The sequence below is a fragment of the Molossus molossus genome, unplaced genomic scaffold (genome assembly GCF_014108415.1).
Source record: "Molossus molossus isolate mMolMol1 unplaced genomic scaffold, mMolMol1.p scaffold_m16_p_9, whole genome shotgun sequence".
Lineage (NCBI taxonomy): Eukaryota > Metazoa > Chordata > Mammalia > Chiroptera > Molossidae > Molossus > Molossus molossus.
Window position 1 is genome coordinate 10,586,563 of NW_023425403.1, and position 25,448 is coordinate 10,612,010.

A 25,448-nucleotide genomic window follows, 5' to 3' on the forward strand; every position below is an offset into this window, starting at 1 on the left:
GGGGCAGCAGCACTCTGTGTGTGGAACACTGAAGCCCATGTCGGGGTAGCGAGGACAGATGCAGACGCAGGAGGGGGACCAGGCCAAAGGGGGGTGGTCAGGGCCCAAGCCGAGTGAAAGGGCTTCTGTACAGGAGGGTGCAGCCCCGTCCAGGGTGTAGGAGCCGGAGGACAGAGGTGAGGAGGGAGGGCGTCCTCACTGAGGTGGGGCAGCCGTGGGGACATGAGATTAGATACACACAGGCAACTAAGTGAATTAATATATTAAGACTAATGAGATCCAGGTCTATCACTATTGGAGAACAAGGTTCAAATACGGGGGGGGAGGAGGGGAATAGATTAACCCTGGATGTTGGATTAGAACAGGGTTGAATTCATGGTTTTTCATACATCTAAATAAGCACAGAAATAAACAAATATAGATGCAAAAAAGTATGCGTCTGTGTAAGTATATGTATAAATAGTACATCTATTCCCTAACCCTGTCCACTCACAGGGAGAGCAATTTACCAGTGGTGACGAGCACATGTAGGGCCCAAATCTTAGTTTTTAAATAACATTCTCCACTAAAAGGAATAAGGGCTTCTTGGAATAACGATTGGTTCCAGGCTTAGGCCAGGGAAGGCAAAAGGCGAGCCTGAACCAATGGGGAGCCAGAAAGCAAGGATGTGTCAAAGAATGCTGGGAAGACATAGCAGCCACTGGCTCCCACTGGCCAGATCCGAGACAACTTGAGCGTCCAAATGATGATGAAAATGTGCTCTAGCCCATGAATAAAATAGGGACCTATGAAAAAGTAAACAGGGAGAAGAGAAAGCTTTTCCGTAAAGCAGAATGCCAACTAATACATGTGGAGAGATGACTGGCCTAGAAGATGGCCATTTGGCAGCTATCAAAGCAGCAATTATTCAGCCAGGAAACATCAATGGATGCTAAGACCAAGCAGGTGAAGGCTGGTGAGAAATGGGACACCAGCATCGCCTCAAAGGGCTTCCCACAGACTATTTTTTATTACAAAGGGAAAAAGAGTAACTTTACAATGGAGAAGCCTGACAGATACTTCCTTAATCAAATGATCGGAAGAACATCACCAATAAAGGAACAAGTCAAAGTCATCCCTGAGAGGGTGCAGTAGGAACAGAGCATCACATCTGTGATATTCTCTCAGAAAATAAAGAACCTGCATCTCATCATGAGAAAGCCACCGACAAACCTAAACTGACGATGTGTCATGGAACTGTACACTAGACACCTATATAATCTTATTAACCAGTGTCACTCCAATAAATTTTATTTCAGAAAGAAGTACAAAAAAAATGATAGAGATGGCAAATTTTATGTTATGTGTATTTACCACAATTAAAATGAATAAAGTCAGGAGCACTGTCCCTGGGCAGGCAGCCCCCGGTTGTCACCCGAGCTCCCGAACCTGGCATTCCCGGCATAGTTTCGTTTCTTTCATGACAATATTCCCACTGCCACAGCCTTTCAAGAGCTTGGCTCACAGAAGGTCCAGCATGAGTAAGGGTTTTGCTTTTTGTTTCCCATTTACAACTTTTTCTCCACTTGTGGAATCCGGGCCTTAATGACCTTCAGTCCTCCTTGCTCTAACTTGGCTGCAGCTTTCAGAGCCGACTTCATTCTCGGAAGAACACCAAGCGCAGGGTGACAGCTCTCCCAGAGAGCAGCCAGAACACGTCAAGAATAGAAAGTGAAACCTGGGTCAGGAACAATTCCGTCTTTCAGTACAGCCCCACCTAAGGCTCTCCCGGCCCCCAGGGCCATCTGCCCTGCAGCAGAGAGCGAGGTAAAAAGTACAGTCATGATCTGCTTAAAGCCCACGGTTGTCTCCCTCCCCTGTTCTTCCTGGAACCTCCAGCCTGCAGTCTGCCCCAAGGCCTCTGTGTCTAGTGTCCCTTAACCTCAAGAATGTCCCCTGTTTCACTGGCTAATTACATTCCTCAGGTCTCAGCTCCAAAACCACCTCCTCAGCAAGCCTCCTTGTCTCCCAGGCCAGGCCCCACTAGATGCTCATCTCCCTCAGGCCCAAGGCCAATTCTGTCTGCACCACCCTGTTCCCAGGGCCTGAGGACGGCAAAGGCTGATGCTTAACTAAGAAACTGTAAACTTACTATGCACAAGAGCATCCTGATAATCAAATGGGGGGGGGGGGGCGGGGGGGCACTGAGGGAGCCCTGCAGCCTAGTCAAGCAGTTGCAATAAGGAAAAGGATGGTATGCCATAAAATAGGAAAGGTATGTATAAATGCCATGGGGAATTCTGTCTAAGAAAGCAGCGGGGTATACATTTTAAAAGCGATTTCTCATAAACCCTGCTTTATATTGTTTGGGGTTTTTAAGACATCATCTGGATTTGTTTCTCTCAAAGCTTTCTATGAGAATTCACGAGCAAAGTCCTGGTGCTCACCAACACGGTGTCCGCAGATGCTCATAATGGTGACCATAGCCAAAGGGACCACCTTCCTGTGCAGACCGGGCCTTATTAATAATTATATTTTGCCTCTAAGTGAATGTAAAGAGGGACTGTCCCTGGGTAAAAAAACAGAACGTGAGGGTCCTCTGGTTACAGGAGACACCTGCTCTGGGAACTGAGTCAGTATCTTTTACCGAAAATGCCTGGACCAGATGTGTTTCAGAATTCACAACTTTTTTGATTGTAGAGAGAGAATATGGTGCATATACTACCTAGAACATAACACTCCCAGCAATCAGAACCACTTAATCCAATAAAGTGATATTTCTGCAGTAAAATGTGAATGTTCACACTGATAGGAATTAGCAAACTCTATGAGTAGCTTTATACCGGTTCAGGGCAGGCTACACTGCCCCATGAGTAGACAGAAACTTTCAGTTCTCAGAGCTATTTGGATGGCAAATGAGAGATTTTGCTTCTGTAACTGATTTCATGTTATTCCTATCCTTGGAAAATATTATTTCCCATGTCATACAAAGAAATCAGCGTCTTGGTCCTTAAACTGTACTGACATTATAAATTCACCTGGCACAAACTATGTTTAAATTCATGAATAACAGCACATTTTTAGTCCCGAAATGGAAAGGTTTGAATGCAGACTGCATTTGCATATTAGAAAGTGGGGAAATATTTTGCTGAATATTTTCATAAATTTTGAAAATCTTAAGTCGCCATTTAAAAATTATTATTGACTTTAAATTAGGCCCACCTAGCAATATATACAGTACATGTTTTACTTTACCATTCTAATACATAAAATATTTATGAAATAAGAAAAGCTTTAAATAAGATTCTTTTAAACATCTTCCTTAAGGTTTCTTTACAACAACATTATTCTTTCTCCTATGACATTTTAAATTTTATTTCAAAAATTAAATTTAGCCCCAACCGGGTGGCTCAGTTGGTTGGAGCATCATCCCATACACCAAAACATTTGCAGGTTCTATCCCTGGTTGGGGCACATACAGGAGGCAACCTATTGATGTTTTTGTCTCTCTGTCTGAAATCAATAAACATATCTTCAGATGAAGATTAAAAAATTAAATTTATTACAAAGAATAGTTTTTTTCTTTAATCCTCACCCAAGGACATTTTTCTATTCGTCTTCAGATAGAGTGGGAGGGAAGGAAAGAGAGAGATTGGTTGCCTCCTGCAGGACCCCAACCTGGGCCGGGGACAAACTGCAACCAAGGTACCTGCCCTTGACCAGAATCAAACCCATGACTCTGGTCCCTGGGCTGATGCTCCAACCGCTGAGCCAAACTGGCCAGGGCTACAAAGAATAGTTTTATGAGTATCAGTTCAACTGAGTTAGCTTCTTGCTGTTTGTTGAGCATGAGTGAGAACTACGTCATCCATTCAGAGAGGTGCGTGAACCACTTCCCGGTTAACATGGGCCCTGCTGCTCCGTGGAAACCACGAAACCCGAAGACCACCTGCAGTGTTCCAGCTGCAGATGTGCTCACGGACTTGTCTGGAAAGTTCACCTCCTCCATTCCTTTATCACTTAAAACAGCTTTGAACGGAAGGGCAAGTGTGTCACCACATGTGAGAGGCAGGACACGCACCGAACCGTGTAGGTGCTGTGGGACTTGGTCACAAGTGGGAAGAAAGCAAGCATACGAAGGCTCATGATGGTCAAGGGGAAGGAGCCTGCTGACTCTACCTTCCTGCTATAAGGGCCAAGGCACTTAAACCAGCGTTCACATTCATATGCACTGAACTGAATTGTTTCTAAACAGATGCATGAAAAAGTTCATACTTGCCCAAAATAATGGCCTCCTGTTTTCTCAGCAGAGAAAGGTGGTGGTGGGATGATGATGGCGACAAGTGTTTACAGAGCACCCGCAATGCACCTGGTACTAAGCGCTAAGCTTTATATACATGATCGAATCTAACCCTCACAATAACCCTGTCAGGTGGGAGCTATTTGTCTTAAGAACAGGAAGCTGTGGCTGGGTCTATGCCAAAGCTGACTCTCTGCCCTGGAGCTCTGTTATCATGAGGACAAGGGTCCAAGAACAGGCCTCCACCTGGAAGGGACAGTCACCACCACGTGCCCTTCGGGTCCTCTGACATGACTGCTGGAAAACTGCTGTGCTTCCCAAGCTGCATCAGACAGCACTGGTTCTGACTGTTGCTTCCTGACATGTGGAACAAGTCCCCCAGGCCTGCAGGTCAGACAGGCTGGCATTCCCCAACACCTTCTGTTTGGAAGGGTCTTTGCTCTGGGGGAGGGACAATTAAGAAGACAAATCCTCCACAGTCACGGGTGGAATTAGGAGATAAGGGGGCTGTCTGGGCTTTTTCTACAAGAGGAAGTCGTTTGACCCTGTGTGACCGCAGAGCTGCACTGGCGAAAGCACTTATTTTCAGTGATTTATCCCACCAGATCCAGCAGTGAAGGTAAACATGGGTGTAAACCTGAAGTCCCTAAGCAAAGCTCTGTAAAACTTCCAACCTCCATTTCATACACACACACTCACACACACACACACACACACACACACACACACACACGGCGATGTAGGTGACCACGTGAGACCCCCAACAGGCGTCCCTGACCAGGCATGGGTCCCACCAACACCTCAGTGAATGAGGCAGGGAGAGAGTCAGGATTCCAGGCTGTCTCCTGCCTTTCTTGGCTGCAGCCAGCAGAACCAGGACAAGAGAGGGCGGAGGAAGGGCTGGGATCCCCGGAGTGACTGCTGACTCCCTTTAAACAATGCTTTCCAAGGTTCATAAAGAACGCAGAGACTACAGGTTTTGCCTCAGGAAAACCATTCTGCCCCTATCAGATGAATCAAGAATGAGAGTTTAGAAAGAGATCAAATCTCTACCCAGGGACCCATAGAAGAAAGAGTCTCATCACAGCAGTTTCGTGTTAATTTTCTCGCACTTGTTGTCATGGAAGTAACAGCAGAACAGGCAACAGTGTGGGCTGTGGTTCCAAATCCCAGCTCTAGCACTTCCTAGCAGTGTGGCCTCGGGCAGGTCACTGACCCTATGTGCTCTCTTGGGGCGGTGTGGGGACTAGATGAGGAAACAGGTAAAACAGCTTTGTATCTCCCAGGTACTATGGGTCGGCGTATACATAGGTACAAACATCTAGAGAGAAGCTTGGTAATGGGTATCAAATATTTGAAATGGCATCCTTCGACCCAGATGTATCACTTCTAGGAATGCTTCCCAAGCAATTTAATCATGTGTAATATGTTTTCTAAAAAAAAAAAAAAAAAGTTATTCAATGATCATTAAATCTGTTGCAGATACAAATGTAATATTCTCTCTCTTACAACAAAATAAGATGAGAAAGCCTTATGAAGTGGCACAGATAAATTACTTTCCAGATACACCCCAGTTATAAAAATCTAACAGCAATTTTTAAATCCATCACCTTTTTAAAGAGTATTCTCTAGAAGAATTCATAGACGGTGATAAGGACCTAAAAGGGTAGACTGACTTTTAAAAATATTTCATATATGTGAAATCATGCTGAGACCCTGGTACCTAGATGGCATCAGATTCTGCAATTCAGCAAAGCAAGACTTGTGCACAGATTTCTAAGCATATGGACTCAGGCTCATACTGCATGTTCAAACTTTCTTCCCATATGGAAAACGGGAGAAGAAGCGGCCCGATTTTTCACTGAATCAGCATGTCCTCTGAGCACTGCCTTGGCAGTTCAAGAGCAAAGCGAACTCTGAAAGGCTGCTTCTCCTTTGGGGAGGTAAGTGGAGAGTTCATCTAAGACTATCCCTCTTTCCACGAATCGGTCGGCATCCCTGGACCACCCATCAAAGTCAGCAGTTTGAAAGCCCAGAAAAGACATCTTAGTCCTCAAGGACACTGGGAAAGTATGGAAAAAGTTAAAAATGATGGTGCACGTGAGAAAAGTGCAGGCGACAAAGTGGACAGGTGACATACTCGCTTGGGAAGGAGGGGGGTGGCAGGAAATGGACAGGACCTGAATCACCTGAGCTGTTTACGCACCTGAGTCACTGTATCCCTTCCACTTCCTTTCCGCTCTCCTAGGCCTACAATGGGTGTGTTGTGTCCCATCAGGAGCACAGAAAAGACAAGGGGACAGGAGCAAGAGGGGGTGGTAATGCTTTCAGTACTTAAGTTTGAAAAGTCAAATGACAGGGATTCTGAGATGGGCCAGCATTCTGGAAGCTTCCAAGAAAACCTATTTGCATAAAATGACAAAACTATTTGCTGCCATCTGTTTTCAAATCCACTACTGGCACACTGTGCCTTCCCAAAAGACAGCAGCCTGTAAAAGATCTGCTCTGAAAAAGATTGCCCTTGAAGGGGATTGCCTATTTTTTCCCCTGGATGAGAATAAGTGACCTCCTCCCTCATGCCCCAGACCCAGGCTGTGCCTGAAGCCGCCTTCTCGCCATTGCAGCCACTTATCCTTCAGGGATTTCCTTTGAGCTGTTCCCTCTGCCAGTAACTTCTCAAAAAAGGGTTACCAGATATTACTGTTGTTGTTATTACTCAGCCATCCAATTCAACTCTTATATGCAAATCAGGATGAAATCCAACACAGAGACTGTAAACTTAGGCAACGAATTCCAACTAGAAAAAAAACAAAATTGCTACCCACTCTGAGTATAGGAATACCTCTGAAGCAAAAACCCATCTCTCCTCTGCACACTGCAGACTTATCTTCAAATATATATTTTTTGTTGTTAATTCTTACCCAAGGACATTTTTTTCCCATTGATTTTTAGAGAGAGTGAGGGAGGGCGGTGGCAGAGAGAGAGAGTGAGAGAAACATTGATGTGCAAGAGACACATCAATTGGTTGCCTCCCGCACATGCCCCAACTCGGGGATCAAATCTGCAACCCAAGTATGTGCCCTTGACCAGGAATCGGACCAAAACCCTTTGGTGCATGGGTGACGCACTAACCACTTAGCTCACCGGCCAGGGCTTGTCTTCAAATAGTTTTAGAAGTTACCTACTGTTGCTAAACAAGTTCCAAATAATACCTGGATATTGGATTTGGCATCCTCTGTATTCTCACTATTACCTCCCACACCCCGTCCCGCCAACCCATTTCAGGACCATACTGGTTTCCTTCCCTGTCCTTGTTGAAGCAGAACGTGCTGGAAAGAGCACACCTGGATTCGAACCTTCCCACTTACAACCTATAACTTCTCCAAATCTTAGTTTCTTCATCTATAAAGACATCGTCATAGCAACTTGACAGAGCGACTGTGTGAAAGACCTAAAGGACAATTGCTTTGGTGTCTCCTATGACTTCCACAGAGAAGTTTCAAATAGGAGAGCCAGAACTCCACCTAACACCAGAGGACCAAGCTTCCCTCATAAGAAGTAGGAGCATGCCCAGATCCATCTCCTGGAATATTAGGTTAGTCTCCACTCTGCCCTGTGCTGGCCAGATTAATCTTCCCACACATCTTATCACCCTATTCAGAATCCTTCTGTGGCTCCACAACATCCTCAGAACGAAACCTGGGCTCCGAGCCACCCTAATTCAGCCCCGTCCCAACAGTCTGACTTGTTACCCCACTGATTCCTTCCACCTTCTAAAACAAACGAAGCTCACAGCTTCACATACTTGAAAACAGACATATCTCTGTACAAAGTCCTTGTGAGCAGGAATCCCATCTTATTCATCTTTAAACTTCCCAAATATCAAGCACAGTACCGTGTGTGTAATATGTAGTAATTATTAAGAAAGTGGATGAATGTCCCCCATAGGACCCACTGGGGGCGGGACATGGGGGAGAAAAGGCAGAGGATATGAACTGTATGCTGTGATGGATAACACTTATGAACAAGTGATATGTAAGTAGGGGAAATGAGTGCAAAAACATGCAACCAAAAAAAGAACAATTTTACTATTGCCAAGACATTTTCCAGGTGAATCAAGCTAAGTATGATAACAAACTTTTGAATTATACTTATTCAGTATTTCATTGAAAAAATCTTATTGAGCCAAGTACTGTGCCAAGCACTCGGAAAAACTTGGGTGGTGGGGGCTGGGGGGTAGGGGTAGGAGTGGGGAAGGGGTAAAGATGAGGATGTGCCCTCTGTCCTCAAAGGTTTGCGCTGCATAAACAACCACTCTAAAACAAGGTGGCATGACCTGAAGCTGATACCGGAGAAACAAACCTAGGATCATAAACTTCAGACAATGCACTTTATGGTATAATGTACCCCCAAGAAAACTGACCACGGGCACTTCATACAATTGGCTCTTGGTTCATTCTCTGCATCAGACTCACCCCTACCATTTCATTAGCTTCACAACACATGTGACCCTGCATTTTATACAGGTGAATTTTTTGGAAGGCCTTTTGGAGGCGTTTTACTATATTATGTAAAAAAAAAAAAAAAAACCCAGAAGACAGAGAACTCTGGAAGATTTCAAAGAAGAGGGGGCATCTGAACCGGGGGAAAGGTAAGCGATCCTCAGTGGATAAGAAGGAAAAACATTCCAAACAAAAGTAAGAGTAAGAGCAAGGAGGCGGGAGGGAGTGTGGATGGCACGGCTGCACCATGAGCAACACCAGAAGCTGTGCCCTGGGAAAATGGGTGCAGGTGGCAGAGAAACAGCTTACCCAAATGGCTAGCAGAGACGCTTTTGTCCTTGCACCTTAACTGGGCCCTGTTGTTTGATAAGAGCCCAGGACACCTGCTCTCTGGTCCTGTCCCTTACTGGGAAACACAGTACATGGGCCCTGTTAGCTCTAAGGTACTATGGGTGGGTCTATATCTGGACAGGAAGTAACAAATGGCGAACCAGTTCCATCATTATAATTTAATTCAACCAAAATTTATTGAGTACTGGGTCTTGCTGAGCCCTCATATGACGAACGGGCACTCCAGAATTTATAATGGGGTCAAAAAGGCAGTCAGCCATTGGTAACTGACGTAGCACGTGATAAACTAAAATATAGCAAAGAAATATCCTGGGCCTTTGAATAAGACCTCCAAACCGTATCTCCACGAGGAAGAGCCCAGCAAAGCTGTTACACCTCCGCACCTGATGGTGGCGCCGTTCTCACCCCAGGCAAGCTGCGGAGACGCCGCTGCTCCCTCTGTGGCTCTGGTCCCCGTGGTTTAGGCTGGATGCTAAGGCTCCACGCTGTGTCACTCGGGGAACCTCGCCAAGCGCCCCTCCTGACCCAGCCCGCCAGCCCCCCTGCTGATGCCCGCAAGGTGCGAGCACCCCGCCACTTACTGCCCGGCCTAAGGCTGGTCTGGGGGCACTTCGCAGACCAGTTCCCTGACTTGGTTCCCTGACTTGGTTTCGCCTCTGAATTAAAGACAGCTGTCCCTCTCTCCACCTCACTTGAGTACTAGGAACCTATTCATAATCACTTCTCTCTGGAAACCAAATCCAAACAAACCAAGGAAAGTACAAAACAAGATGTGGCCCTGTGCATCACTTCCCCTTAGAAAGAGTGTAAGCGCCTCCAGGACAGGCCTGGTTATCATCAAAAGCACCACCCATCGTGTCTATGAGACGAGTGCACATCCCTTGTATCTCCTCCTAAACGTGGCAGGCACTCAGCTCTGCCACACCCACCTGCTGACAGTCACCATCAGCGCCTTTCCAAGAAGGGGGGAAATTTCCCAAGTCCTCAATAACCATCTCCCCTGTTGCTCTTAACTCAGAAGAAAGCCCTTCCTTGCTGGTAAACCCAGGGACACGTGCCCTGAGGGAAGTACAGGGGCCAAGGGGAACCAGCACTTCCATCTTCTCCCACCACACCAGAGCACTCTCCCTGCACCGAGAGAGGAAGGAAATGTCAACCCTTCATGTCTTTGCCTTCGTTGTTCTTTCAAGCAAAGCCCATTTGCCACCAGAGGCCCTCTCTCTCTCCTCCTCATGGCTGGGGCATGTTGGTGAGGAAGCACACCCAATTTCTCTGCTCAGAGCTACACCTCCTTTCGCTTCCCTCCTGCAGCCTTTTCCTTGCTGTGCTTCTATTAAGCACATATTTCATTCTTTCTTTCTACAGAGGATTCTTTACCTGCCTGCCTGCCTAAATGATAAGCTCCTAGGGAACATGAAATGTTCAACTTTCCATGTCTACAGCACAGGACTTTGCACACAGCCGTTGAAACATTGTCTGCTGAAGGAATTAATCCTCCCTAGTTTTATTTAAAAATAAAACTTTTTTTAATATTTGTTTGCAGAAAGAAATATTCAACTTAATTTCATCATTTTCATATTTGTTTTCATAGTATTCAAGGCCAATTTTAAGGACGTTTTTTAAGGCCTTGGCCCCAAGCCTGAAGAGAATACAAATTTTTGCAATTTCTCTTACCCTTCTGCCTTATATCAAACACAGACATTATATATCTTCCTCCCAATTATTTATAACTCACTCTTACTTATAATCCATATGTTATCTAGCCAGGTTGCATTATTCAATAAAGACCAACTTTTTCAAAGGATTGAGTGGAGTGAAAAAGTTGAGCAGACTATGAAAGTAAACCAATAATAAATTCACTTCTGTAAAGTTGTGATATTTTACTGAATTTCTTCATCTACCATAGCTCTTATCAGAACAAATAAATGGTTTCTCATTTTGTTGATAATTCACAATAAATACACAAATGTTTTTATTCATTTTACTTAACAGATCTGTTATTACAGCAATAAATATTCTTCATCCACTCAAGTGATAGTATTGAACTGTTATTGAATGTATTTTTTTATATGCCTAACCAATGGACACGGACAATAATGCGGTGAAGGAAGGGGGGATGGGAGCAGAGAGGAGGGTGTCAATGGGGGAAAAAAGGAGGGACATCGACAATGTTTTCAACATATGTTTAAATTCACATCCCAAATGTTATTTTGAGGCTGTTTTTACTCATTTTATCCTAATACCACAAAAGTGATAAACCCTAGGGTCTTTTTCACGAGCCCCAAGTATTGAAGGTACCATGTGAGCAGCAACTCACTACTATATTCAAGTACTGCTAGAAATTTTAGGGGTCAAAATACAACAGAAAAAAAATTAATTTTTTACTACAGAGTTCATCAATATATACTGAGTACTGACTCTGGACACGAGACCCTGCACAGGTCACTTGATTTCTCTAGCTGAAGAAATGAAGGAGTTGACTATAATTCTAAGGAAACCTCTAGTTCTAATATTCTGTGAAAAGCTTAAGTATGTTTACCTGGTTCCCCCTTTTCCAATCCACTCTAACTTACTTAATGCAGCATAACTGAACTTAGCTCTGTAGGTTGTCCTTTAGCTTTATAGTATCTCAAAAAATGTTTTTAATATTTTTTATTGATTTTGAGAGAGAGAGGAAAGGAGTGTGTGTGTGTGGGGGGGGACATTGATGTGAGAGTGCAACATCAATCAGCTGACTCTGCATGCCCCTACCTGGGATCAAGCCCAAATCCTGGGCATGAGACCCGACCGGGAGTCAAACCAGCAACCTCTTGATGCATGGAAAATGCCCAACCAACTGAGCCACTCTGGCCAGAGCAATATCTCAAAGTTTTTTAAATGTTTTGGTGCCGCCTGCTACAAAAACTGTAATGAGGGAGAATCTTTGTTAGTTTTTCACACCATACCAGCATGTAATTTTGGAACCCACAAGAAGAATGACTCAATCCTACAACTCAACAACAACAACAAAAAAGAAAACAAATATTCAATTCAAAAATGGGCAAAGATCTGGAATAGACATTTCCCCGAAGAAGATATATAAATTGCCAAGAAGCACATGAAAAAATGTTTAATATCACTAGCTATTAGGTAAATGAAAATCAAAACCATTATGAGATACCACCTTATACCAATTAAGATGGCTATTATTTAAAAGAAACAAAACAGAAAATACCATGTTTTGGTGAGGACATGGAGAGTGTACATGATGGGAATGCAAGTGGTACAGCCACTGTGAAAACAGGTTGGCGGTTCCTCAACATGTTAAATATAGTTACCAAATGATCCAGTGGATTAAAAGAATTGCAAGCAGCGACTCAGATACTTTTACACTAATGTTCATTACAGCATGATTCACAATAACCAAATGGTAATAACAACCCAAGGGCCCCTCAACAGATGAATAGACAAAGAAAATGGTGAAATAGTATTGTCTTAAAAAGGAATGAGGTTCTGATACATGCTACAACATAGATGAACCTGGAAAACAATAAGTGAAATAAGCCAGTCACAAAAGGACAAATATTGCATCATCCCACTTTTATGAGGTACCTACAGCAGCCACAATCACAGAGACCAAAAGCAGAATGGTGGTTGTGAGGGGCAGAGGGAAGCAGGGTTACTGTTTAATGTCATGTACAGAGGTTCTGTCTGAGATGATGGAAAGTTCTGGACATGGACGGGGATGACGGCTGCACAGCACTAAATGCACCGAATGCCACTGGGCTGCATAAAGATGATTATAATGGTAAACTGTGTGTTATGCAACTTTTACACAACAACAAAAGAACTAGACATGTGTTTATGAATTCACTACTTGCTGACACTGTTTCCTGCAGCCCTGTTACGGATAATAATTATTCTTTAATTCCAAGCAACTTGGAAGTATTCCCTGTTTGAATATACAGAGAGAGTGAGGAATGAGTGATGGGTTTTCAAAATTAAATAAGGGCCAATTTTCCCTTCATGAGGATGCGGTCGCAAATCACATGCGGAGAGAGCCTGTCCTGAGCTGGGTTCTCCAGGCACCAGGCTCCAGGGAGGGACTCAGCAGCACACACTACGGTACTTAGCACCCTGGCACTGCTAGTCACAGCGTCGACCCTGGGGGAGAGGGAGGCAGACAACTATCAGGACTTACCCCCCCCCCCCCCGTGGCTTTCCTGAATGACAAAGGACACCAGACAACAGCTCATGTTTACCTGCCCAACTAAATGTGGCAGAACTGTAGAAAAACAGCAACAACAAAACAACACGTTGTTTTATGACTGTGACGTGATTTATTAAGAATCTGACTTTTAGAAAACAAAATGTATACAGGTGGCCAAAAATGTGCCACGTTAGCGCTGTTGTTTTCCATCACAACCTGAGCCATCCCACGTGGCCTACGGAAGAACCGAGAGGAGCGCTAGAACACAGGTACCTAAGTTCACTCCTGGAACCGCGGTCGCAGTTACCAGCTGACTGACTCTGTTTTTTCTTGCTGAATAAATCAGGCTCCTAACTATAAGCAATGCAGATCCTCTACCTACCTAACTCAATTCCAAGCTGACTACTTTTTTACCTTTTAATACCTCCCTCTACATATAGTTAGCATGGAGTAAATACCTGTTAAATAAGTGACTGAATGGATGGTCAAGAGTTCACTTGAGTGACCTTCTCTACCCCATTTCCCAAATTGCAACCTGCCTTTGAAGGGAAAAAACAAAAACAAAAAAGCCTTAATGTATTAAATGCACCTGTTTGAGAGGCAGAGCCTCTCTTATAATATCTTAAATTCATCCTGACTTCTCAAATCACCAGTATGACCACACCCAAATGTGGATATAGTAGTTTCTTTACATTCCCTATGGGGCCTCCCTTCCAGGATCCCCAAGTTTTCACCTTCTTTCTGGTAATGGGGAGAAGAAAGGGGAGCAGGATCATCTGTGTGAGTACTTAGGAGCTCCCACAAGACCCCACAAACCCAGGGCGTCCTCTTGAAACAACAGCCTTACGTTTAATTCTCTAATCCCAATCTACCCTGAGGACCTTAACTTTAAAGGTCAGAGGAACAGTGCATTTGAGTTCAGTTTTATCATACAAACAATCTCCCCGAAAGGAGTCACTAAAGATTTACCTTCAAGATTACTATTTTAGCCCTGGCCGGTTTGGCTCAGCGGTTAGAGCATCGGCCTGCGGTCCGGAGAGACCCGGGTTCAGTTCCCGCTAAGGGCATGTACCTCGGTTGCAGTTTGTCCCCGACCCTGGTTGGTTGTGCGGGTGGCGACCACTCGATGTGTCCCTTTCACATCGCTGTTTCTCTCTTTCTCTGTTCCTCTCTCTCCCTCCCACTCTACCTGAACAAAAAATGGAAAAAGGTCCTCGGGTGAGGATGATTTAAAAAAAAAAAAAGATTACTATTTTAAAGTGAGATTATACTTTCCTGTTCTTCTATCACTTGCAAATCCCCAAACCTACCAGACTTCACTTAAAACTAATCTACAGTGTTTTCATTGGAAGAAAGCAATCCGGCAAGCTTGGAGCCACTGAGCTGCTGGGACTTTTTTTTTTGCTGAAGGTTTGGTTCAGTCTTTATTTTTCTAGCTGCTGGCCCTGCTAACATGATTCAGTGCAGGCCGTATTTAATCTCACAGAGAAATGCTACCTAAGCAGTTCTTAGGGAGGCTTCAGTAAAAATAAATTGCCTTGGCTCTGTGGATAAGTCTGTTGCTTCAACCCAACAATTACAGTCGAAGAGAACAAATGAAGGCCACTGTGAAACACCATATTTGATTTCAAAAGAATGTCGCTGCATGTATGCTATGGGCTGAGTGTTTGTTAATAACCAAGTCATTGTTAATAACTAACTAACCGGCCAAGAAAGCAGCAGCTCCCAAATGTTTAGCTCCAGTTTATCAGCAAACATAGCTCTTTTATGTACAAGAAGGTATTAGTATCATTGGAGCTTAAATGTCAAAGGGATGAACTGATAAAGATTTTTTTTTTAAGGCCTCGGTGCAAAAGAAGAAAACCAAACAATTTTCACCCTGCAGATATTGAACCCCTAATGCAAAGTGACAAACCACAATCTTTATGTGCTCGACACATGTACCATGAGATTTCTACCACAAGTAGATCTGTGCCATCCATTCTGAGCTGGAACTCAGCCTTCTCAGCTAACCTTTGCTTTACAGCTGAAAACCAAATCAACAAATATTTATCTAGTTCTTACTGAGTATCAAGTACTGGTGGGAATGTAAAGAAACCCGACACAGTCGTGGCTCTCAGATTACTTGCCCTGTAGGTGTTATAAATGGAAAAATCCAAGGAATCAACGATTTCATAACAGTTCAGGAGGCTCGGAGAGATTCAAGATGTTCGTGACAATCGCCATAGGAATGGCACAGTGTCTTGCTTCTGAGGAAATGTAAAGCATTTTATTAAGGCTGAAGCGACCAGGTAAGGTTTGCCGGTGGAGGCGCAGGGAGATGTAGGCAGCTGCAATCAAAACGACCACTCAACTCTGCTTTCCTCCAGTCCTTCTGGGTTTAGTCCCGGTCCCTGTCACAACTTCTCCCCAGGCTTCTGTTCACACTTTGCTTCATTTGCCAATCCCACACCATCTAATATGGAGCCACCGGCCACGGGGTACCGCACACTTGAAATATGACCAGGCTGAATTAAGGTGCTCTGGGCACAAAAGATACATTGGATTTTAAAGATTCAGTATGAAAAAGAAAAGAACATAAATTGTATCTTTAATGTTTTTATGTTAATTTCATGTTGAAATGATAGTACTTTGGATATACCGGATAACATAAAATATTATTAAATTACTTTCACCGACGTCTCTTTTCTTTTCTAACATTGCTACTAGAAAATTAAAAATCATACGTGTGGCTCACATTCTGTTTGTACTGGACAGTGTTGTCCTAATCAATACTTTTTCTTCTTTGGGGTGGGCTTTGGCATTCTGCCTCTGAACCGCTAACAGCTACCCCTAACCCATGTTTCACAATAATCCAAAAATGTCCCCAGTACCTACAAAGGATCAAAACTATTCTAAATATCTTTTCAGATAAACATTACAAATTTAGAGGCTTCTTCAGTTGCGACCAGTCAGAAGTCACACTCTGACTGAGTCATACTCAGTCCTTCTCCAACACGAGACTTACAAAGGTTGAGGGGATGGGGCCGAAAAGGCCCTGCATTCCTCAGTGCTCCTGTGACACATCTTGGCCACCTGGGACATGGGAATGTGTATGACATAAAGATAGGGAAGGTCTGCATGCAGTGCCTTTGGAAACATTTACTCTTCACCTGCTGCAAGGATTGGATCCACAGCCATGTGTCTATACTAATTGATCCAAAAACCTCTCTCCTCAAGAAGGCCAAATGGTTGCAGCCTGGGCCAGGCCCCTAGGTTAAGTTTCCAAGGTGCCAGGAAGACCTAACTCTCTAAGCTTGTCCATTTCAAAAGAGATGATGCTCAGACCTTAGAGACGCCTCTAGGTTGTAAAAGCTTTATATTCCACAAGGTTAGGATGAGAACCTACAGACTGCAACCCACACCCACGTTCCATCAGTTTTCAGAGCATCCCTGAGGGTCTAGGGGATCCATGCGGCAACATCGCTCTGGCTGCCGACCTGGATGTAAAGATCGGTAAAGAACTCCTCTTCTACCCAATGCCTTGTGTGTCTCCAGAATTCACATATAAAGGACATATCACAACATCTCAGACTCTTCACAGTTCTTGACAAAACAGCACATCCCAACCTCACCAAGGATCCATCAATCTAAGGGTCATGAACTAGCAAGAGCTGTGCTGGGAACTTGTCTTGACACTGGCTGGGAAAGACCAGTTCATACAGCAAAGCAAAGAGATCTCGAGAACGGCCAAGTCCACACACAGTGCCCTTGTCAGCCACATCCAGTTCACTCCCCCTCATCTTGCATTTACCAGAGGTGCAGTCAGACAGGGCACTTTAGAGTTGTCTTAATATTTTTCTGCCCTGGCCAGTTTGGCTCAGCGGTTAGAGCGTCGGCCTGCGGTCTGGAGAGACCCAGGTTTGGTTCCCGCTAAAGGGCACGTACCTCGGTTGCAGTGTGTCCCCGCCCTGGTTGGGTCGTGTGGGTGGCAACCACTCGATGTGTCCCTTTTACATCAGTGTTTTTTTCTCTTCTCCCTCCCACTCTATCTGAACAAAATATCAAAAAAATGTCCTCGGGTAAGGATAAAAAAAAAAAAAAAGAAGAATATTTTTCTGTTTGTAAAAGTAGTCATGCTGTTATATTAAATGTGGAAAAGACAAGTGTTTCACGGAGGAGAGAAAGCCAACACCCACAATTCCACCATCCAAATGTTTTCTTCCAGGTTTGTTTGTTTTTAATGATGTATATACACACATTTTTTAAATAAAATTAAGGTCAGCCCTGGCCGGTTTGGCTCAGCAGTTGGAGTGTTGGCCTGCAGACCAGAGAGTCCTGGGTTCGGTTCCTGCTAGGGGCATGTACCAAAAAAATAAAAAATTAAATTAAATTAAGGTCAAAATTGAATACCCTCTTTTTCTCCACTCAATGTGTAACATGAGCATTTTCCCATCATAAAATGCCAAAACGTGAATTTGATAAACCATCTATACTCATGGTCTGGATATGCCATATTTCACTTAAATGTGTTCCTAATGCTAGGTATTTAGGTTGTTTCCAAGTTTTCACTATAAAAGCTAGTTCAATAAACACCCTTGCACGTAAATCTCTGTTCCGTCTCTGGTTACTTCATGTGAGTAAGTTTCTAGAAATGGAATTACTAGAACAGAGAGTTCAGCATTTTTAAGACTTTAAGTACATAACACTAAATCGAATCCCAGAACGTTAATTTCATCGTACCAGTCCAGCTACAACATGGAGCGCTTGGCTGCCAAACCAGCGCCCTGCGGGGCCCAGCCACGGCATCCACAGCCCAGTGCTCCGTGTGCCTCTGCGCTTCGGGGAAACACAGCCCTGGCCCTTCCGTCCTGTTTTCCTGATTCCCTAGTCACCTCCTACAGCCTGACAGAAATAAAACAGCAGCAGGAAGACCAGCATGGGGGCGAGGGGGCGTGGGAGAGCTGGTGCAGCATTTCTGGTCTATGTTATCAACATGCACCTTCCTCTCAGTGCCCATGCTGCCTCCAAGGGCGATTCTGGACTGAGTCTGAGGTCTCAGGTTGGGGGATCATTCCTCCATCTTCTCCAGCTCTAACACTGTCTCTGTGGTGGCTACCACCATGCCCCAGTGACAAACACTCAGAGCCTCCTGTTCACTTGTGTGAGGCTGGCTGATGCCTAGCAGTTTTCCCATCAGATGTCATCAGTCCACAGATAACGAGGCCTAACTCCAAGGTCAGAGGTAGGGGTCCTCCAGCATTTCAACTTGTCTTTGAGTCACTATCAATTAACTACCAATTTGCTCCCACCGCCTCCAAAATGCTTTTAAAAATCTGCCTGCCTGATTCCTTCTCTCTCCACCTCATCCTACAAATGCCGCTGTTCAATGCCCTCCCCACTGTCGGTCCCCCACCCCACACACACCCAGTAACACCCTTCCTAGGTGTTAGGACTCTCCTCTGACCACTGTAATTTTTCTCGTCATCTTCAGTAATTCTCGGGTAAGGAGAACAACAACAACAAAAAAGCTCTCTTTACAAATAATATGTTAGATACTACGTGAAATAAAGCAGTCTGTAAGCGGTTCCTTCTCACTCAAAATGTCAACCTCACAAAATGAGGATTCTAAGCCTCTGGTTCCAGGACAGCATATTCCATCTATAAAGTATTTCTTTGGCTCCTTCTAAAACCTGACATTCATTACGTCAATAAGAACAAATTAAATTAGAGCTCATCTTTCCCTTGATCACATTAGGTGTGTAAGGACCAAATGCTATTACACAGAGAGCAACAGACTGCTAAGTACAGCTGAAGAAATTATTTATGAAAATTACACAGCAAGTGGTTAACTCTCAAAAATGTTTGTTTCATGCAAACTGGACAGGCTTTTATCACACAAAATCCTAAATAAAGATATTTTATTGAACTAAATTGGTCTTGCCCTTGAGATAAAAGCACTTAGAATCCATCATCAGAAAGAGCCCCACAGCCTTCTATGTCTCATAAAAATGGGGACTACGGGCATGCACACAGGACCCGAGACATTCAGAGACATTTTTGCTCCACTCCAGTTCTCTCTTGCTTGTTGAAGCTAAATACTGAATAGGTTAGGGGAATGTAAGCCCAAACAGAAACAAACAAAACAAACCCCTAACTCTTTATGTCCTTCCTACACAGACAGACATACCCATAACACAAAGTCCTTCTGACCTCTTCAAAAAGTAAGATTCAAACTTTCACAACTGTGACAATAATGCCATTTTTATATGACAGGCAAGGTCAACGTGGGCGGAGCCAACAGGAAGTGACCACAGATCCCCTATTCGATGCACGGTCTAGAATGTGGACAACAGGTTCCATTTGCCTACCTTCCTACATAACGCAGCCCCTGAGCCAATGGAAAAATGGAAAGATCTGGCTCTGGGAGGACAGCCTTGCTCCTTGACTCAGCACTTCTCCACCTCTGCTCTGGCCCACACACCTCGGGGACAGGGCCCAGGACCCAGGACCCCCTGGTGAGTACCCGAGGCTTGCTACAGGGAAGGGCAGTTCATTAGGGCTGCAGAGCGAGGAGAGGAGGGGTTGCAGGCAGTTTCAAATCTAAAGGTTCCTCGGTGGTTTCTAAAAGCCCCCTCCCCCTAGGTGATTTTGATACATACATAAGTCCTGACCATATGACAGAACTGTGCAGGCCCATTTCACAGATGCGAAAACTAAGGTCCAGAGAGAAGAAGTGACTGGCGAGTTAATAAAAGCTGAAAATCAACTCCAGGCCTCTGGACTCTTGCCTTCATGCACCCTCCACTACACAGAGCCTTGGACTGGTTGTCACACATATTTAATAAATAAATGAAATAAGGGCACAATGTTTGCATTAATTTAATAATATAACTGCATGGGTTATTACACTAGTTCCTATCCTGGGGTCCCTGGATCTGCAACAGAACTCAGTTCCTGATGGCAGTGGGAGGGTCCTGGGCTAGTTCCAAACCTCAAGAAGCCTTAAAGCACTATGAGCTTATCTAGAAAACAGCTGCCCAGGCTGTCCAAAACATCACTTTTTGGCTGGAATGAGATCAACTAGCTTTGATGAGTCTAGTTCTCTCAAGTCAATCAGTTATGACTGGAAGCCTTCTGGGTTTCTCAGTAATAAAAATGGACATATGAAGTCTTCCCAACAAAACACAATTTGTTTCAGAGACAGTGTGTCAAAAGCTGAAGCTGGTAACGGGGGAAACGGTTTCAAAGGGATCTTTGAAGGTAAAATGATAGCAACTAGGGCCTCCTGCGTGTGTCCACGAGGCCAGGTCGAGTCCTGGAGACGGTTACAACTCAGCAACCCTGTGGGCTTCATTTCCTGCCTGTGCATTTCCCTGAGTATTTTATATGAAAGATTGGCTTCAGGCTTAAATCTGGACCCTATAGATAATTTATTGTTCTTTGCTAAAAAATCAAGATGTAATCAAACCTCCTCCCATTCCCACCACAAGGACCACTCCTCCACCCTGCCTTGGGCAAATATTGGTTACACACACTCAGGCAGAAGGTAGGGCGTGAATGGGGCAGAAAGCCCTGCCCTCCCATCGCTGCGCGGGAAAGAACATGGGGTCCCATGCAGACGAAAGAATTGACTTTATTATTAACTGACATTCCATAGCAATTTGCATTATTTTTATATACTACTTTATGTTTTTTATGCTATATATTATAAATATATACTATCTATTCTATTTATTTTTGCATATGTTGTCACATTATTTTCACATATACAGTGTTGGGCACATAGTAAGCATTCGATAAATACAAGTTAACTGAGTCCCTTTAAAGATGTTATGGCAAAATACTAAAATCAATTAAGGCATACCTGTAATAACAGTTAATGAATTGAGTCTGAAGCAATGATGAAAAAGATTCAAACTAAACCACAGTAAGTTTGGGAAGATCTTTTTCCGATATAAAGAGGGAAAATACATTAGTTCAACCATTATTACTTCCATATCATTTAGTCTCCATGAATACCATCTAGATTTTCTTCTGGTAAAAAAAAAAAAAATCATATTTCATTGTTAAACGCTTTGATGCTGTACATAAAAGTTATCCCATGTTTAATTCCTTACCATTATTTGTGTAGTCTCAGAACAAGTAAAATCCCTTCTTGCTGAAAATTATATAAGAGAAAGTCAGTGTTTAATCCCTAGTCAGGATTTCCTGGCTTTTTAAAATGAATAACAATCGGATGAATTTTGTAAATGAATGCCTTACACATTGGTAGATTGCTGTAACTTATGCAACCTTCTTTCATACACAGTATCTCATCTGCTCCCTAAAGCAACTCTATCAGATGTACAGTTAAGTATCATTATTACCTTCCATAGAACTAACCCCACATGATAATTACTGTATTTGTTTCTTAGTTGTGTGCTGACAGCTCACTAACTAGAATGCAATCTCCCTAGAAGGCTTAGTTGTGTGCTGACACCTCACTAACTAGAATGCAATCTCCCTAGAAGGTAAAGAACTTGTCTTCCTGTTCCTAGTTGAACCCACAGAGCCTAGCTCTGTGTCTGGGGCATAGTAAATGTTGTAGGAAAATTCATTAAATGAATAAAGGCCCTTGTCTGCTTTAAGCCTTTTTTGGTATAAGTACGTAATAGATCACGTCCCACATACCCCATTTAAAGTTCAGTGGTCTGGTCTCAATCGAAAGGAAGTTGTATGAAAGTTCTCCAAAAACAACCGAGTTCACACTCGACAATACTAAGAATAAAAGTACAATGTCCTTGGAAACATGAGAATAGCAACGCACATGAAATGTTAAGCATCCAACATTTCCAATTTTCCACTACTACGTTTAAACATCTTAACTAGCTTTAGTATATTGAGTATGTGCCTAATACACTATTTCAGAAAGTAGGGTAAGAGAAAGTGGAGCCATAGTTCATAGAGCTGTCAGGACTTTAAAACAACCATTTGTTGGCCATAATTTGCTTCCAATTTAACTACAAACCCTAACTTTTCATTATGATGACATTTTTACAGGTAATGGTCTGAGATATGTGGAATTATCTCTTAACTTTTCAAGGTCAAAAGAAAAAAGACAACTCATCGAGAATGAAATATATAAATGTTTAATATTAAGAAACAGTTACAAATCATACTAGACAAGAACTCTTTGATCTAAGAGGCCAAAATCTAACTTCTTATGCAATAGGCTAAGTTATAAATTATAATTACTCACTGATTACAGTGAAATTCCGGACTTTGCCACATCAATCAATAGATGTTCCAAGGTTACCCCTTAGAAATGCCAGTTAAGCTCTAAATATCCCATCTCCCAAAGTTTCCTACAAAAATAGACAGGTTTTTCCAGGATATTTTAGATTTCTTTTTACTCCTTCCTCCCCACCTCAAAAAAAAAAGGACAGGGGTGTTAAGAAAACTAGGGAAGCCTGCTGAAGTGAAACAGGGGTCCCTCTGGGTCCTGGTAAGGGAGTGTGCATCGTCTAACATCAAGCCTATCCACCGTTGGTCCTCAGTCTCCAGAACCCTGTCTGCACCTGCCCTTGAGCACCAAAAACTGCAGGCTGCTAAGTTCCAACGTTATTTGCAACCGGTCTGAAAACTAATAAATGATTGCAGGCTTGACAGCATCCTTGGTGATTCCTGAAAATCCTCAACAGGAAACGTAACTATTCTCCACCCTCCCTAGCCATTCATCAAAAGCAGACCGAGTCACAGCAAAAGGGAGGCCGGTGGCAGAAGGCCACTCATATAGAAAGATTCTGCCTTTTCTCAGTCCCTAACCAAGGACAGGGAGCACTGCTCACGCGGGAGGAAGGCGACCGAAGAGGCAGGCAGCGGTAAAATGTCCCCCAAGTTCCAAACTCTATACTGTGGGGTTAAAAAACGAGTGAAAAAGCCAAGCCGCTAATATGTGGCAACCTCCACTGCCTGTCCCAGAAGTCACACATACAGCTGATGAGCAACGGTCATGCCTACACCAACTGACCCGGGAGCCTAATCGGTGCCCAGAATACGGTCTTTGCCCCCGGCTCGGGCTGCCAGCCTCCTTCCCTTCTGCTCTCTAAAGGGGCAAGAGGGTGAGGGCGGCAAATGCACCAAGACCCGGAGCCAAAGAGATGCCGGTGCGCCCTGGGGAGGAGGACGAGTTAACCTCGGAAGCCCCTCGAACTTGGAAAGGCTCCCCGAGCCGACCCCAGGCCGTGGCACCGAGAGTGGCCCGGGGCGGGCGGGCGCCACGACTGGCCGCGGCGGGCAGCGCTCGGGGACGAGCCCGGCCGACCAGGCGGAAAGGAAGTGGCGGCCGCGGCTTTGCACCAACCATGTTCGGCCGGCGGGCGAGTGCCACTCGGCGCTCACAGCGGGGTCGGAGGGCGCGGGGAGGGCATCCAGGTCCCTAACCCGCCGCAGCCCCAGGTCCTGCAGGGGACGCGGGCCCCCAAGCGTGCCAGCAGGGCACCGCTCGGTCCCCGGAGGCTCCCCGCCCCCACCTCGCCCGCTCCGTAGCCGAGGCGGGTCAGGCCCAGCGCGCGAGGCCGGCCCGGGGCGCCTGCGGGGACCAGAGGCGCCCGGCGCTAGGCCGCGGCCAGGGCAGATGACCCCTAGGCGCGGCGCCCTCCCGGGACGCGCCACCAGAGCCCCCCGCGCGCCAGGACAAGTGCAGTGACAAAGCCCCAGGGCCAGGCCGGGCGCTGGCCGACGGGAAGGAAGACGCGACGTCCCTCCTGAGCGGCAGCGGCAGCGGCCCAGCCCCGCGGAAGCCGGACGCGCGGGCCAGGCCCTGCGCCCAGCCCCGCTCGGAGCCCGCGCGCCCGCGACCCTTCCCCAATCCCGGCAGGCGGGCGCCCCATCAAGTTTCCTTTGGCCCCGGCGGGCGGCGCCTCTCCCTCCCGAGCGCGGGGCGCAGGCAGCCGGGCGGCCGGTGGGTCCCTGCTTATTTGCGCTGGAGGCTGCCTGCAGAGAGGCGCCGCGGCCGGGCACCGAGGACCCGCTCCCCGCCTTCGGATCTGGAGACCACGGCGTCTGTGCACACGCACACACTTGCACATGATAATTTTGTTGTAAAAGGAGGCCCGACTCCAGCGGACCTGCACCCCCACACACCACACCTGGGGCGCAGGATCACACAGAGCAGGTCTGTGTCCATGGAGCCACCTCTCCGCATCTGCAAATCCAAAAGTGAAATTAAACCTCCACCGACCTCCTCCTCCTCCTCCTCCCTCTCTACCTCCTCCTCCTCCTTGCAGCCTCAGCAGTAGCAACAGCAGCAGAACCTGCTTCCCCTAAAATCAGAAGATCCATAACAGCGCCGACTGTTCCTCCAAAAATCGGTATTAATATTTATGAACCCCAGCATTCCCGTCTGCAAAACATCCTGTCAGACCATCTGGACACACACACACACACACACACACACACACATCCACTCCGGTCCTCATAAACATGCCCTCAAGAAAACACACACACGCACAGTCACAACTATTATTTGAAAAATGTTACCTCTCAGTGTGCTTTTTCACGCTACCAATGCAATTCCGCAAGGTCTAAGTGTTGTTAGGGTGTGTGAAATGGAAATGAAAGCCCGTCAGTTGAATAATCGCAGGAGCAAAACTAAAAGTTACTGCCCGGCTTGCCTGAGAACAGTCCAGATCGAAAGCAAAACAAGGAGAGGAAACTGCGAGCAGCCGAGGCTGGAAATCCCCCCGCCCCCCGCCCTGCGCCGGCCTGGCTCCCTCCCTCGCCGCCCCTCTCCGCCCTCCTCCCTCCGCCCTTCCTCCCCAGTGTTTGTTTCAGGCTTGTGCAACCGGGAGGTGGAGGCGGAGGGCGGGCGAGCGGCCCGGCCGGGAGGTGCGGAAGTTCACCGCCGCCGTTCATTGGCAGGCAGAGCCGCTTTCATCATTTCTCGAAAAGTCCATTTCATTTTCACTTCCCCACGTCGCGGCAGTGGGAGCAACAAGCGGCTGCTCGTGAGTCTGTCCTTCGCACACCGGGGCTCGAACACTCGAGTGCGGTGGGGTGGGGTGGGGGGCGGGGTGACCCGGCACACGCCTGGGGTCGGGCAGACGCCACTGGCCGTAGGAGAGGGAAGTGGGTACCAGACTCCACCCTAAGGGATACCTGAAGG

At 45.5% G+C, this 25,448-nt stretch overlaps 1 protein-coding gene across 1 annotated transcript in view; it reads right to left on the reverse strand.

Annotated features, from left to right (window-relative positions):
- Nucleotides 1-24,988, reverse strand: part of IRF2 (interferon regulatory factor 2) — a 75,839-nt gene extending 50,851 nt beyond the window's left edge. The window contains exon 1 of the mRNA XM_036250443.1: nt 24,824-24,988. The gene's annotated coding sequence lies outside the window, so the exon portion shown is untranslated. The remainder of the gene's footprint in view (nt 1-24,823) is intronic.
- Nucleotides 24,989-25,448: the final 460 nt, after the last annotated feature.